Below are 16,170 nucleotides of genomic sequence, written 5' to 3'. Positions count from 1 at the left end.
TGCAGGGGACTCAACAATATTACTGACTTTGATAATGCTATAAGATCATACTGTATTGTAGCAAGATTCACTGATAACGATACAAAGATAGATAGGAAAGCAAGTTGGGAAGAGGATACAAAGAGTGAAATCTTCCCAGAATTGCACTAAGTATGGTAGTGGGTGTGAAAAACGATGTTCTACCTGCTGGTCACAATGGTGGATTTTTGCACTGTATCGTCCCCATCCTGCCTCATAAATTATGCAATCACAGGAAACATGTTTCGCTGGTGAGCAGCCTCCAATTTGCCAACCATGCTGTTACCTCACCGTTTCCTCACTCCAGGTGCCATATTTAAACTGCAGCCGCATGCACACTTTTCAGTGCTTGCAGCCCAGGACTGCTCCAATGTAGACATGGCCCCAAAAGCCAAGAAGAGTGCAGCTCCCCCGATTCAGTGATGCATCTCTGGGACACCTTCTGGACACTGTGGAGGCCTGTGAGATATCTTCTGCCTCCACTCTGGTCACATGAGGCCCATCAGTCTCACCATTCTGGCTTGGGAGGCGGTGGCTGAAGTGGTCAGTGCCGATGCACAAACAAGGGGTCGGCAATCCAGTGCAGAGAAAAGGCTGAATGATCTCACCCGTGCCGCCAGGGTAAGGCAACAATCTCATCACTCTGAACGCACACACTCACAAGCCCATCACACATTCACTGGCATCTCACTCATTGCCAGCTCAAGGGACATCACCACTCACTCTCTCACATACACCCTCACATTTCCATCTGCCCTCATTTCCTCTGGAGGCCATCTCCCCATAACCTCCTCCTTCACTCAGCGCATATGCACACTTGGCCTGGCTTGCGCCTTGCTCATATTCTCTTTATGCAGGGCAAGATCACACATAATCAATGGGAGAGCTCCCAGACTCGGGGGTGGAGTGCTGGACATCAAGGTCCTCACTCTGTTCGAGAGTCGTACATTGGAGCTGGCTGGAGGGGTCATGGACTGTTCCTGCGGTGACAATAAGGGTAGGAAGCATCCACATGAGGATCCTGCACCAAATCATCCATCTGTCAACGTTATTCTGAGCCCACTGCTCTGTGTGTAATGTGGCTGCCATGCACTAATAATCTCCACTTTCTATCCTAGACACATCTGCCATGTTGCCCTCAGGCAACCTTAACCCTGACTCCAGCACCGAGACCATCTCGGATGAGGACCCTGAGGGTAGCACCATTAAAGGTCACAGCACTCACCCACACCCTCCACCGGCACAGCGACACATATCTCGGTGGGATCTAGATGTTGAGTAGCCTCAGGATCACAATCTGGTGAGCACAGCACACAACCTGTTCCATGTCAGGCAGAGACAGGGACATCCTTGGTCGCCGGCATTTAGAGGACTGCTGGAGGCAAGGAATCTGCTGAGTCCGAGTCAGATAATGACCTCCTGGACTCAGTCCTCAGTCAGTTGGTGGAGCTGCAAAGACAATCACATGAATATCAGGAAGGGATGTCTGGTGCACTCCTCAGATTGCAAGGGATGATGAATGATTCCATCCTCCTTCAGTGTGAGACGATAACGCAAGCATGCCAATGCACCAAGGTCAACACTGGCAGGATGGTAGCTGCCATTGAGACCTTGGTCCAGGACACTGGTCCTGTGCTCTGCGTGGGCTGAGCCCCATCACTGATGCCATAGCTGGCCTCCAACAGTATCACATGAGAGGAGTGCAGGGCAGCTCGATCTCACTCCAACTGCACCTTCTCCTCAAGGAGTCAGCCAGGGCCCTCTGGCACCCAAAGGGAGGAGGACCAGCGGCTTGACAGCCCGGGGCCACCCACCCAGGTGACTCCAGGAATGTCCGGCCGATCCAAATCCCCTCTTCCTGTGACTCCATCATCACTAGCTCCACAGGCTGAGGAGGGTGCACCTGGTCCACAGCTCGATACCCAAAGTAGGCCGGAGCCCTCTAGAGGACACCCATCAAGGTCATCACAAACAGGGCGTCGCATTCAGCAGGCTGCCTCCACCTCTGCTGTGGATGTCTAGGGAGCACCAGGATGTAGTGGCAGGGTTAGGAAGGTGAAGAAGAATTAGCTGCACAGCCTGGGCATAGGTGTTAATCACTTGTACATAATGTTCACTATTGTAAAAAACCTCCCAAGAATGTCTCCCTGTCTATGGCTCCATGTTCTGATGAGCAGTGTTCATGACACTCAATGTGAAATCTTTGATCCTGCTCAAGATAAAGGTAGGCGTCTCAGTCCAGGGCCTCTTCCCTGTGCAGTGTGTAACCTTCAGACCAAAGTGATGGTCCAACCTCACACTCTCTGGACACATTACTGATGCCTGCGCCTCGATGGTGCTTGTCATTGCTGCCAGAATGTCGTGGACAGGCGCCACAGAGTTCCATCATTCTCTCTGTGTGCTCTCAGCATCTTTTATGGTCCCCCATCACTTCAGCATCTGTGACCGGTGATGCTGTGCTCCTGAACGGGTAGGTGCTGATGGCTGACAAAGCAACAGGTGCATTTGAAGTTTCACCTCTCCATCTCTATGATATGACCCTGATCGCAGAGTGCAAGCAAGCTGCCCTCAGCCACACAGGAGTCAGGTGTTCACATAGGCTATGTGAAGATCTATGGAGCTGGAGATGATGGAGTCACCACTCTCTTTGCATAACCCTTGTCCCCAAGGACCCAACCCTGCAGCCTCTGTGGACCCTGGAAGGTGTCAGGAATCTGAGACCTGCTGAGGATATAGGAGTCATGGGTGCCCGCTGGGAATAGTGTGCAGGTGTGCAGGATGCATTTTGGTGGTCGTACACCAGCTGAACATTCAGCGAGTGGAAGCCCTTGCAGTTAGCGTGCTGACTGCTTGTTACCATGGAGATCTAAGCGCTATGTGAGCGCAGTCGATGGCACCTGCACCTGTGGAATTCCAGAGATCTGTGCGAATCCCCATACTCTTGCTTCCTGACATGCCTGATTCTGGTTGAAATGCACAAAGGTATGTGCCTTCGTGAAAATAGTGTCCGTGACCTCTTGGATGCACTTGTGCGTGGAGGCTTGTGAGATCTCACAAAGGTCACTTGTGGAGTCCTGGAAGGAGCCACTGGCATAAAAATTGAGTGCCGCAGTCACTTTCACGGCCACTGGCTGTGAATGCCCTCCATGCCCTGGTGGCACCAAATCTAGCAGCAAGTGGCATATGTGCCCGAACAGCTCCTTAGACATGCGCAGTCTTCAGTGAAACTGGTTCTCAACCACCTGCAGGAATGTCAAGCGCCATCTATAGATCCTGGGTCCAGCAAAGCATCTACGAGCAACAGCTCGCTGTCGATCTTCAGCTGCATGTGCAGGAGGCCCTGCTGCACCTTCACCTTGAAGGAGGTGCTCCTCTGTCACTCTCTTTCCCTTCTTCTCTGCTCCCTGTAAGCCATGAGGCATACCGCTAGATCACCAGGCTCCGTGATCTTGATGTTCTCCTCCTGCAGGGTCAAAGAGAAAGATGCGTGGGTTAGAACCGTGGAATCATAGAAAAGTTAGGGCACAGAAAGAGGCCATTCAACCCATCATGTCTGTGCCAGCCAGAAAAAGATTAGAAAGAAACTATCTGCTCATTTTAATCCCACTTTCCAGCACCTGGTCCGTAGCCTTGCAGGTTACAGCAATTCCGATGTAGATCCCGATACCTTTTAAACGAGTTGAGCATTTCAGCCTCAATCACCAATTTAGGCAGTGAATTCCAGATGCCCACCACTTTCTGGGAGAGAAAGGTTTTCCTCATGTCCCCTCTAATCCTTCTACTAATCACCTTAAATCTATGTCCCCTGGTATTTGACCCCTCAGCTAGGGGAAAAAAGTCTTTCCTGTCTCCCCTATCTAGGCCCCTCATAATTTTGTACACCTCAATTAGATCACCCCTCAGCCTCCCCTGTTCTAAGGAAAACAACCCGAGCCTTTCCAAGCTCTCCTCATAGCTGCCATTTTCAAGCTCTGGCAGCATCCTTGTAAAGCTCCTCTGTACTCTCTCCAGAGTATATGTCCTTCCTGTAATGTGGTGACCACAACTGTACACAAAATTCCAGTTGTGGCCTAACCAGCGTTTTATACAGTTCCATCATTACATCCCTGCTTTTGTATTAAATACCTCGTCCATTTGAGGAAAGCATTCAATAAATATGGTTAGTATATGTGTTCTAACTTCTTTAAGTCTGAAGGCGCCTTCATGCATGCAGGAGAGTGCTGGCCACCGCTTGGATGACCAGTGTGTGGTGTGCCTCATGGCTGTCCGAAGCCCCACTCACCTCTGCCCCATTCCACCTGACTGATTGGCAGCAGCTTTGGCCACTCGACTACATGCTGTGCCCTCAGTTCTGATGCAGGCATTCTCCTAACCCACCCTGCAAGGCTACACTGTTACCTTGAACCATGAGAGACACTGGTCCAAGCATTAATATAAACATTGAAAGGGGCTGTAAGCGCCTCCACCAGTGACTGCACCATGGCCACCTTTTGCAAGGGGATTCTACAACTTGCCCAGACGGCCAATTGCTCTGCTGCCCCCTAAAATGCACATTAATTTGGAGTCCGTACCCAAAGGATGAAATGTTCTGGAGCATTTAGTGGCAATTTTATGCTTTTGTGTTGCTTGAGTAGGCAGAAATGCTTCAGGGGCCCAACTCCAAGCATCTCAAATGAGCTGTTGCTGAACGGTCTCAGCTGCGGAAGAATGCTCACTTTTGACAAGCTTTTCCAAGTGTGTAGCAGCCGCTTCCCTCACTCTCTCCTCCACCTCCATCCCACCTACCCCCCACCCCCCCTCCCCAGCATGTGTTCGTTCATGTACATCCATCAGTCTGTGCTGCCTTTCCCCACACCCCTCAGCCCCATCCACCCTTGAACCCTTGCCCTGGCACTGTACTGAAAGCCAACTGGGAATAAGTGACTTGCCTGTGTCTCGCAACCCCCGAGTGTATGGGGGCCCTTCCTTGATGTCCTACAGGCAATCCTCGTGAGTGCTGTGCAAGGTTGTGTGCACTCACCTCTGAGTTCCCTTCGAAGTTAAGCTTGCCAGGTGCACGGCTCTTAAAGGCAGTCATAAATCACACCGTCCTGAAGTCATGCTGATGTGGGAGGTAAATTTGACATGGGGGGGATGATTCCAGCGTGTGGGCACAATGATGAGATGCAAAGACATTAAAGTTAAGTTCCTGACGTTCGACAGCGGGAAACACGGCCCGTCATTGACAGCGGAGCAGACGATCACAAACTGGTTTCAGAACAGTGTAAAACTGATTTTTGGCCTTTTCGCCATATTGTCCTCACACACTGTCAAACAAGCCCGATGCCATTGGGAGTGGGAAACTCTGGCCAAAGAGCCTGCAAAGGGATATAGATAGTTTAGGTCTGTGGGCAAAAATTTGGCAGATGGAGTATAATGTGGGAACATGTAAGGTTGTCCACTTTGAATAGAATTGAATAGAGAAGCAGAATATTATTTAAATGGAGAGAGACTGCAGAATGCTGCAGTACAGAGGGATCTGGGTGTCCTTGTATGTGAACCACAAAATGTTAGCATCCAGGTACACCAAATAATTAGGAAAGGAAATGAAATGTTGGCCTTTATTGCAAGGAGCATGGAATATATAAGTAGGGAAGTCTTGCTAGAACTGTAGTGTCACGTTGATGAGGCCACACATAGGCTAGAAATTTTCACTCGTCAGACGGGTATGTGCCCAACCCAAATAAGCATAAAATGCCATGTGATGACATCGGGGGAGTGTCCCGACATCATCACGCACTCCTGCGATACTTCAATCGGTGGGTGCGCGCACAAGTCGGCAGCACGCTCGCCGACAATTAACAGGCCTATTAAGGCCAATAAAATACCAATTAAATGAAATTTTTCACGGCCCTTCCAACTTTACGGTAGACAGGCAGGTGGAAAGGCCAAGCGGTATTTGGATTTTTTAGGAAACCCCCTCCACGGGAGGGATGAGGTTTCTTACAGCAATTAAAAATTAAATAAACATTTTACCCATTTCATTAATAACATGTCCCACTTATGTGACAGAGTCACATGAGAGGACCTGATTTTTAACATTTTAGAATTCTTTATTTTTCATTTTTTAAATCTTCAGCTCCCTGAGGCACAGAGCTGCCTCAGGGAGCTTTCATTGCACGCACTTGCGTGCATGCACAAAGTTCCGCACTTGCCCTCCTCCCCCCCGCCACACACAAGCTGCGTGGCCCGATCACAGGCAGTGGTCGGCTTCCTGACTGCTCCCGCTTGCCCACACCAAGCCCGCCCGACGAGGGCAAAATCCTAATCGAGTACTGTTTTCAGTTTTGGTCTCCTGACTTAAGGAGGGATATGCTTTCATTGCAAACAGTTCAGAGAAGGTTTACTAGGCTGGGTCCTGGGAAGAAAGGGCTGCCTTTTGAAGAAAGGTTGAGCAGGTTGATCCTATACCCACTGGTGTTTAGAAGAATGAGAGGTGACCTTATTGAAACATAAGGTTCTGAGGGGGCTTCACAGAGTGGATGCTGAGAGGGTGCTTGCCCTTTTGGAGAAGTCTAGAAACAGGAGGCACAGTTTGAAAAAAACGGGGTGTCCCATTTAAGATGGAGATGGGGAGAATTCCTTTTCTCAGGGGAGCATTAGCCTTTGGAATTCTCTTCCCCAGAGAGCAGTGGAGGCTAGTCATTCAATATATTCAAGGCTGAGTTAGATAGATTTTTGATCTACAAGGGAGTCAAAGGTTATGAGAGACAGGCAGGAAAGTGGAGTTAAGGCCGCAATCAGACCAGCCATGATCTTATTGAATCCCAAGGAGTCGAATGGCCTACTCCTGCTTCTATTCCTTATGATCTTATAGCATTACATTTTTACTTATTCTTGATGCCAGTTTTACATTTTGGCACAGGCAACTGACAGAAATTTTAGCTTCACCAAGAACAGGCACAGAATTTAGTGTAAATTACAGCATAATTTCTGAACAACAAATGTAATCATGGAAATTAGGGGCCATGATTTAAATTCAAAATAAAAACCCCATTCACACTGAGTGATGTCTTAAATTTACAGATTCTGTATATGTGGCTGCCAGGTTGGCTGTGAAAGCAAATAGCAAGAAGAAGATAGGACACAATTGGCAAGCTTTTTCAGTGAGAGGGCACTAAGAAGTATTTCTTTTTGTGGCGTTGGCTAGATGGAGTTTAGAGTTTTTCAGGATCTGTACTTTCTTATTACAAGGGCACCAGATACTTAAGAATGACCAAGACCATTTGGCTCATCTCAATCCATTCATTCAGAATGACTCTGTTGCTGCATCCCTTTGCTCTTTGCGATGATTTTCGCCTCCAGCATTATGCTTAGAAGTCCATTCCAAGCAGCAACCACATGAAGAGCTCCTGATATTAATCTTAAAATGACATTTTACTACTTTGAACCTCTGTCCTCTTATAGTGCATCCACAGTTTAATTTCAAATAACAATATGGCTTGAGTTTTTCTATAGCATTTACTACCTTACAAGGCTCTGTAAGATCACCTCTCAGGTGCATTCCTTCCAGGTTGAAAAGTCCACCTTCTAGTCATTCCTCATAACCAAAACCCCTGAGCCTTGACCTAAGATTTGGAATGGGAATCACAACAGCAAAGGAGGGAGAAAAATAGACTGACCGTGCTCTATAAAATATGGAATGGACAAGGCGGGAATCGACAGAAATGAAGTACCTGATGCTCTCCAGCAATGGCAGAACACAGGGAGTCGTCCACACAAACTACAAAGGCCTTCTATTTCTAAGGCTGTGTATCAACGATATTTCTTCCCAAGGACAATCCCTCAATGGAACAAGCTGCCAAAGGAAATAGTCACAGCCCCATCCCTTGAAATCTTCAAGAACTGTCTTTAGATTATTTCCAATTAAAAGTTTGCATTATCAGGACTACCATCTCAGCAGGCCAAGCCAATTTAGTTAGTGCTACCCATATGAATGTTAGCGGAATACAGATATTAGTCTGTGATGCTGACACAACTGAAGCAGAAGCAGAGTCTAAGCTTGTTGGTCTTCTCTACTCTGATTCCAGCACCTGAATCCATCCCTTGTTTCTCATCTACCAGGTGAGATACAATACTCAAGTTTCAGTCTGGCCACAGCATTGTATAGTATGCCCCCATCGGACTTGTATTCCATCCAATTCCTTTTTAATTCTCACCACCGCCGCCATCTCAACTGTTGTCTGTCCCTCCGCTGACTCTTTTTGCTTGTTTTGGGTAAGCAGTTGGCCAGTGAGATGGAAATAAGATCCAGGAATTCAAATGGCGTGGACCTCAAATTGTTGATCTTGGGCTGGTCTCACCATGGAGCCCACACACCTGAAATCTGCTTCTAGTTAAAGCCCTGTTCCTTCCATAATTCACAATTTGGTATTACTATGGTGCAGTGAATTCTGATCCTTATAATGTAATAACTGATGCAGAGTAAAGGGAGAAAACTAATGATTACTCAATGCTGTTATGACCAGAGAGGAAGGGGTGAACTGGGTCCCCTTTATTCAACTTCCGAGGTTAGTCGCAAAAAAGGTTTAAGTTTCATTTTCACAACGATATGCCTTTCCTGAATCAGCATGTATTTCACTATTTAAGCTGTGAGCAATAAGGAACCAAGCGAACAAGGTTCTCTTGAGTCAAAGAAAGAGTAAATGTATTAACTACTAAACCCAAAAAAAATAAAAAGACTACATCAAACATTCGGCCCTCGTGTAGTCATTCAGACACACACACACACACACACACACATATCAGAAATAAGAGGAGTTAGACTCCAATAAAAAAAGAGTAGGTTTTAAAAATTGAGGCTGATTTGGGATAGCTGGTTCCTTGGACGCAATCAGATGTAGATACGGCCTCCGATTGGGTCCACGCTACCATTTTATGTGGGCGGGCCTAAATTGACACGCACCTGGAAGCACTGTGAGCTCCCTGTATAGACGGGAGTGGGGGTTGGTGGTTGTGTTGGGGTATGTTTTGCGCATGCGCATGAAGAAGTGCAGAAATCTCCCGGAGCCACAGAGGTGCCTCAGAGAGATAAGTTTTAAGTTTTAAAAATTTTAATTCAAAAAAAGACATGTCCCCTCGTGTGATAGTGTCACATTGAGCTGGGACATGTCAATGATCTTTAATGGAAACATTTATTTAATTTATAAACCTTCCATGAAACCTCATCCTGGCCATGGATGAGGTTCCATGACAAATGTGAAGGCCATCTGGGCTCTTTGCCTACCTGCCAACCTTATGGTTGGACGGGCATCTTTCTCAATAGGGTTAATTAGTTAATTAATGGCTTTAACAGGCCTTTGACAGTTCGGCAAACTGAAAATCTAAAGACGTGCGGCAACATCAGGACACATGCCCAACATCATTTTACGCCTCGGTGAGTGGGCCCCGCCCCCGCTCACCAAGCTGAAAATTCTCCCCATGAATTTTGGATCCCACAAATGAGAACAATTAAGAGATGACACGTCACATGACCCTACCCTATCATTGTTGTGGAAGGTGATGTGGAAGGATGGCCTGACACTATACAGGATGTAACTGAGCCTGTACGATGCTTTTGGCTTTATCGAGACAAGCTTGGTATACCCGAGGGGTGATTGTTAAAAGGGAACAAGTCTTGATGCTCAACACTCTAAGTTCTGATATTTTAACCCAATTACATCAAGGGCATTTAGAGATTGAATGTACCAGACATCTTGCCAGAGAGTCAGGAATCAACAGTGATGTTGAGAAGATGCTGAAATCCTGTGAGGTATGTCAAAGTTATCAACCGAATCAACGGAAGGAACACTTGGAGCGGTGAAACCCCTCCACATCCATGTGTAAAGATTGGCACAAACTTATCCCAAGTTCAACATGATGATTTCTTCCTTGTTATGGATTACTTCATGAAATTTCTGATCATCAGGCAGCTACGTGATGTATCAAGTGCAGTGGTTGCAGATATGATCAATGCTCTTTTCAGCTTATTTGATGTACCAAAAGAAATTATCTCCAATAACAGGCAGCAATATGCTGGAAAACTATTGCAAGGCATTCGTGCCAGGTAGGGAGTCAGTCAAATGACATCATCATCGCATTATCAAATTCTAACAGTATGGTTGAACACATGGCTCATACCATCAAATCATTAATTTTAAAGTGTAAACAGATAGGACAAGGTATTAAGGTTACAATGCTCCTTAGGGCATGGGTGTACCATCACCTGCAGAGTTGATGCTTGTGAGGCAGGTAAAAACCCAGTCAGCATCTTCTAAGTTTTTGACAGTGAGAGATGTAATTCTTTCCAAACAAAAGAAGATGAAGTTTTTGAATGACAGGAAAGCAGGGCCAGAGCTGGATTGATTGCGAATAGGACAGAGGGTCAGAGTTCTCATCGTTCATTGGGAACCTGGTATCCTGCAGAGGTTGCTAGGATATGCGACCAGCCCAGATCAACGGAAGTTAAGACAGCCAATGGTACAATTCTCAGACGAAACTGAAGTTAACTCAGAGAGTTATACAATGTAAACACATCTGGCACCCCTGTTGCACCATGGATAAGGTCAAAGACAAAGTTTGACTGTGAGGACACAGATACCATGTACACAGATGAAGAGCAGGTTGACAAAAGTTCTGAGCTGTCAGTGCATTAGGAGAGTCATGCAAATGGCTACAGTTCTGAGCAGAGGTTTACAATCACAAGATATGTTCAAATAAGTAGACCTCCTCAATGTTTTCAAGATTCTTAGTTTTGTGTACTTATAAGTTACATTTTGCTTTATTCCTGCATAATTAGTCTTAATTACAACATCATTGCATATTGTACATATGCTTTCTGATTAATGGGATTTGTTTTTATCTTTGGAAAGAAGGGGTATGTTGTATGATGTTATGTCTCACATGACCCAGAGTTTGTGGGCATAGGCTGACAAAGTAAGATTTGTAAATGTGCTTCTGTACTCGTGGTTTTCCAGTTCATGTTACAATAAGGAACCAAAGTGTTCATTGTATATTGCTTGTATTCATGTGACTCCTACATCAGTCACAGAGTAAAGGAACAAATAATATTATAGTGGGGGTGGGGGGGGTGCATGAGGTACATGGGTGATGGGTGGGTGAGGTGGGTGAGGGGGTGTGAGGCTAAAGGGCCTAACAGAATCTGAAACAACTGGGGTAAAGCCCAAGAGAAGCAAAGACAGCCTTCCAACTAGCCCGCCTCAGCACTCACCTGCCTCCATGGCCACCTAGGATCTGCTTCTCGGGTCGAGTGTTGTGGGGAGGGAATAGGTTGGGCCTCAGGTTGGGGGAGGAATTGGGTTTGGCCTTGGCTGGGGACAGTCAGGGTTGGCCTCAGTGGGTGGGGAGGGGGGTGTGGGGTGGGGGGGTGGGGAGGCACAGGGTCAGACCGCAGAGAGGCGTTGGGCGGGTCTCAGGATAAAAGACGTGGATCAAAAGGTCAACCTGCAGTGAGACCAGTAGCAGAGTAACGTCACGAACCACAATGTGATGCGAGTGCAGGGACAGCAGCTGATTCATGAGTAGGATTGGTGAGTATTTCTAGTCTTTAAGGTAAAAGTAAGGTCTTTAGTTTGTGTTTAGGCCTCTAATCTTTTTTTCTCTCTTCTAAAAAAATAGCTTGTTAAGTGTAAGATGGATACTGGTATATAAAAAATTAATTACAATAAAGTGAAAAGAGCAGGGGGTTCTTTAAGTGTAAAGAGCAAGGATACTAGAGTAATTCATTAATAAATTAAATAAAATATGATAGTGAAGGCAGAACAGGTGATGTGTTGCTGCTGTAACATGTGGGAGCTGCTGGACACCAAGGTGATCCAGAGCAAACACATCTGTAGTAAATGGTTGCGGCTCGAGGAACTTTGGATCCAAGTTGAGGAGCTGGAGGCCGAGTTGCAGACATTGTGCCACATCAGGGAGGGGAAAAGTTACCTGGACACTTTGCTCCAGGAGACAGTCACTCCTCTCAGATTAAGTAGTACAAATTTGGTCTGTGATTAGAGACAGGAGGGTGTGACTGCAGGTAAGGCAGGTATGGGGACTCAGGGGGTAGCATTCAAGGAGCCTCAGCCCCTGCAATAGTCCAACAGTTTCAAGGTTCTTGCAAGCTGTGTGGATGAAAGCAGGGACTACAGGGAGGATGAGCAAACTAACAATGGTGTTATGGTACAGGGAGCCATTCAAGTGGGGAAAGGAAATAGGAAGATAGTAGTGGTAGGAGACAGTATTTAGGGGGGCAGATACCATTCTCTGCAGCTATGAGCATGAATCCCAAAGGCTATTGCCTTCGTGGTTCCAGGGTTGGAGAGGAACTTGGAGTAGGTGGGGAGGGATCCATTTGTCATCATCCACGTTGGTATCAATGGCATTGATAGGACTCGAAAGGAGGTTCTGCTGAAAGAATTTGAATAGTTAGGAGCTAAATTAAAAAGCAGAACCTCCAAGGTAATAATCTCGGGATTACTACCTGAGCCACGGGCAAACTGGTATAGGGTAAATAGAGTCAAGGGGCAGGATTTTCCGGTTAGTGGGTGGCCACGATCGACAGGCCCGGGAACAGCTGAGGAATGAACTGCCAAACACGATGGACCCCCGACTGCGATTTCACACTGGCTGGCCAATTAATGGCCAGCCAGTGTAAAAGGTGCACTGAAAGGCTCAGCGCTTCCGAGGCGGGGGTGGGAGGAGGGCGAGCGCTGAAGTCAGCGGGTGTGCAGGGGAGCGGGGAAGGAAAGGTTCCTGAAGGCAGAGAGTTGCCTCAGGGAGCTGACGAATTTAAAATCAATAAAAACAAAACTTAAAACCTGGAAAAAATGTCCACGTATCAGAATGAGACACTTCAGCATATGGACGATGAAAATATTTTCAAAACATTTTCACCTTTTTTAAAATTAATCACGGAAACATCATTCCACCCTTGGTTGAGGTTTCCTCAAAAATTCAAAGGCCACCTGGCCCATTCACCCACCCGTCAACCATAACACTGGACAGGCAGCGAAAAATCACCATCAATTAACACTACAGTGACCTTACCAGGCCTTTTAATTGTCGGAGCGCCTGCATGCCAAGCAGAAAATGCTCAAGGAGTTAAATACATGGCACAAAGATTGGTGTGAGAGGAATGGATTTCAGTTCATGGGGCACTGGCACCAGTACTGGGATAGCAGGGAGCGGTTCTGGTGGGAAGGGCTTCACTTGAACCGTGCTGGGACCAGTGTCCTGGCGAATCGAATGTCCAGGGCTGTAGAGAGGGATTTAACCTAAATAAGAGTGGGGAGGTTTCTGGAAACGGGCTACATATGCTTACAAAGCTAAAGGATATGGCAGCATTGCAGGGCAGCTATTTGGGTAACGATACCTGGAGTGTGACAGGAAGGGACAGAGTGTACATATATAAAAAAGGCAGCAAATAGAGTCAAATGGGAAAAAAAGGATAAAAAGACAAAATTAATAGCTCTTCACTTAAATGTACATAGTATTTGGAACAAAATAAATGAATTAATGGCACAAACAGAGTTTAATGGACATAGTCATTATGGAGGCATGGTTAGAAGGAGGTCAAAGCTGGGAACTAAATATTCAGGGATATGTGACTTTTCGAAAAAAACAGGCTGGAAGGAAAGGGTGTTGGGGTAGTTTTGTTAGTACGAGATGGAATAAGTACAATAGCAGGAAATGGTCTTGGATCAGAAGATGTAGAATCCACATGGGTGGAGGCAAGAAATAACAAGGGGAAATATACACTGGTGGGAGTAGTCTAAATGCTGCCTAACAGTAGCTATCCTGTAGGACAGAGAATAAATCAGGAGATAATGAGGGCATGTAAAAAAGGCAGTATATTAATCATGGGTGGCTTCAGTCTTCATGTAGATTGGGAAAATCAAAGTGGCAGAGATAGCCACGAACAAGAATTCATAGAATATATTTGGGACAGTTTCATGGAACAATGGGTTGTGGATCCAAGCAGGGATCAGACTACTTTGGACCTGGTAATGTGTAATGAGGCAGGTTTAATGCATGATCTCAGAATAAAAGATCCCATATAAAATGGTAGAACTTAGCATTCAGTTTGATAGTGAGAAACTTGGGTCAGAAACAACTGTGCTAACTATAAATAAGAGTAATTACAAAAGAATGAGGGCAGAGTTGGCTGAAGTGGACTGGGAAAGATCTTTAGCAGAAAAGACAGTTGATGAACAATGGCAGATGTTGAAGAAAATAGTTCATGACTCACAACAAGGATATATCCCAGTGAGGAAGAAGGATTCTAGGAAGGGGATAAACCAACCATGATTAATCAAGGAAGTTAAGGATAGTATCAAATTGAAAGAAACAAAAACAATGTGGCAGAGATTAGTGGTAAGCCAGAGGATTGGGAAAGTTTAAAAACCAACAAAAGATGACCAAAAAATAATAAAGAAGGAGAAAATAAACTTTGAGGATAAACTAGCAAGTAATATAAAAAATGGAGACTAAGATCTTCTTTAACTATATAAAAAGGAAGAGAGAGGCCAAAGTGAACATAGGCCCCTTAGGGGAATGAGGCTGGGTAAATAATAATGGGGGACCAAGAATTGGCAGAGGAGTTGAATAAATACTTTACATCAGTCTTCATGGTAGAAGGCGTTAATAGCATTCCAAAAATACTAAATGGTCAAGGGGAAAAAGAGGGGGAGGAAATAAACATAACTATCACTAGAGAAGAAATACTAGGGAAATTAATGGGCCTAAAGTTCCATAAGTCCCCTGGGCCTGATGGGTTGCATCCTAGGATATTAAGGGTAGTAGCTACAGAGATAGTGGATGCACTGGTAGTAATCTTCCAAGAATCCTTTGATTCTGGAGAAGTCCCAGAGGGCTGGAAAACTGCCAATGTAACACCCTGATTCAAAAACAGAGGGAGACAAAAAACAGGTAGTTATAGGCCAGTTAGCTTAACATCTGTCATTGTGAAAATGTTAGAGTCTATTATAAAGGATATAATGGCATAGCATTTAGAAATACATAATATAATCAAACGGAATCAGCATGGCTTCATGATGGGGAACTCATGCCTGACAAATTTATTAGAATTCTTTGAGGAGGTAACAAGCAGGGTAGAAAAAGGGGAACCAGTAGATGTAATATATACGGGTTTCCAAAAGGCGTTCAATAAGGTATCACACATAATACTACTTAATAAGATAACATCCCATGGTGTTGGGGGTAGTATATTTGTAGGGATAGAGGATTAGCTAACTAACAGAAGACAAAGTATTGGGATAAGGGGTGCATTTTCAGGATGGCAGCCTGAGGAGTGCCACAGGCATTAGTGCTGGGACTACAATTATTTACAATATATATTAATGACTTGGTTGAGGGAAGTGAATGTACTCTTGCCAAGTTTGCGGACGACACAACAGTAGGTAGGAAGTCAAGTGGTGAGGATGATATAAAAAGTCTACAGAGGGATATAAACAGGTTAAGGGAGTGGGCAAAAACTTGACAGATGGAATATATTGTGGGAAAATGTGAGGTCATGCACTTTGGCAGGGAGAATAGAGGAGCTGAATATTATTTAAATGGAGAAAGACTGCAGAAAGCTGCAGCACAGAGGGATTTGGGGGTCTTCATGCATGAATCACAAAAAGCTAATATACAATTTCAGCAGGTAATAGGGAGGGAAATGGAATGTTGGCCTTTATTCCAAAGGGGATGGAGTATAAAAATGGGGATATCTTACTAAAACAATACAAGGCACTAGTTAGACCACACCTAGAATACTGTGAGCAGTTTTGGGCCCCTTTATCTAAGAAAAGATATACTGGCATTGGAGGCAGTCCAGAGAAAGTTAAGTAGGTTGATCCTGGGTATGGAGGAAAGTTCTTATGAGGAGAGGTTGAGTTGGTTGGGCCTGTACTCATTGGAATTTAGAAGAATGAGAGATGACCTTATTGAAACATACAAGATTCTTAGGGGGCTTGACAGGGTAGATGCTGAGAGCTTGTTTCCCCTTGTGGGAGAGTCTAGGACCAGAGAGCATAATCTCCGGGTGAGGCCATTTAAGACAGGGATGAGGAGGAATTTCTTCTCTCAGAGGATAGTGAATCTGTGGAATTTGTTACCACAGACGGCAGT

The sequence above is a fragment of the Carcharodon carcharias genome, chromosome 12 (genome assembly GCF_017639515.1).
Source record: "Carcharodon carcharias isolate sCarCar2 chromosome 12, sCarCar2.pri, whole genome shotgun sequence".
NCBI classification, from domain to species: Eukaryota; Metazoa; Chordata; class Chondrichthyes; order Lamniformes; family Lamnidae; genus Carcharodon; species Carcharodon carcharias.
The sequence above is the reverse complement of the archived record's forward strand: the minus strand, read 5'-3'. Positions refer to the sequence as shown.